This window comes from Aplysia californica, unplaced genomic scaffold (genome assembly GCF_000002075.1).
Source record: "Aplysia californica isolate F4 #8 unplaced genomic scaffold, AplCal3.0 scaffold00341, whole genome shotgun sequence".
Classification (NCBI taxonomy): Eukaryota; Metazoa; Mollusca; class Gastropoda; order Aplysiida; family Aplysiidae; genus Aplysia; species Aplysia californica.
This window is the reverse complement of record NW_004797611.1, coordinates 778,527-779,572: the sequence shown is the minus strand read 5'-3', so window position 1 is coordinate 779,572 and position 1,046 is coordinate 778,527.

The following is a 1,046-nucleotide window of genomic DNA, read 5'->3' as shown; positions in this document are numbered from 1 at the left end:
TATATATATAAGCGTGTGTGTGTGTGTGTGTGTGTGTGTGTGAGTGTGCCCGCGCGTGCGCGCACGCACACAATTCTGGAACAATAGCGATTCTCGTTGCGTTCCTAGAGAAGGTTTGTCAGAAATGAACATCATGAACAACGTGCAGAATTAATCATGTGCAAAATTAGTCAGATGACGAACTTCCGTGTACAACTGTCACGGAGATGTTTTACTTGTGTAGAAGATTCCAGAAAAGTGCACATTTTTTGTTATGTGTCTTTAAATAATAGTCCAGACCTCTATCTATAGGAGGAAGAAATTTTCATATGGAGGCTTAATATCACAACTTCATCTATCACAACTTTTGAAGAGTGCAGCTGAGAGCATTACGCACCTGTAAAAATACATTTGGCTGAGCCCTCCGACAAAGAATGCCGAGAGCATGGTCCTGTGTTTGCAGAGCTAATGTATTCTCCAAAATGATGTGAATCATATTGGACCCTTTTGAGGTTTGGGGGGCTAAACAGCGTTGTTTTAGACATTCTTTTTTTTTACTGGAACTTGCAAGCCAATTAGGTCATATACGCGCCGAAGATAAGAGATGTTACAAGAGAGTAACGATTTAAAAAAAGACAAAGAAGGAATAAAATATATGGTGAAATGGTTTAGATCTAGATTTAACGCCCCTATGCTATCAACACTATTATCTTATTTAAGAGGCGGGACCTCCGAGCTATACGTCCATCTCCCAGAAGACCGAGCCAAATGGTAAATGTGTGTTAAGTGTCTTTCTCAAGGACACAATGTCGCCCGAACCCGCAATCTCACGATTGTGAATAAGGGTTTGGTATCCAAACCACTTGGCTACCGACGCCACTAAGAGAGAAAAGGACGACAGAATCAGATGTTCGATAGGAAAGAAGGAAAAAAAATAACACCAGAGCGCCCGCCAACCACCCACGGCTAAAATTAAATGACAGAAAACACATTGCCTATTACAAATGCGGGTTTAGTATTGGAATTTGTAGGGAATACATAATTTTGCTTGTTTTTTTTTTCATTTT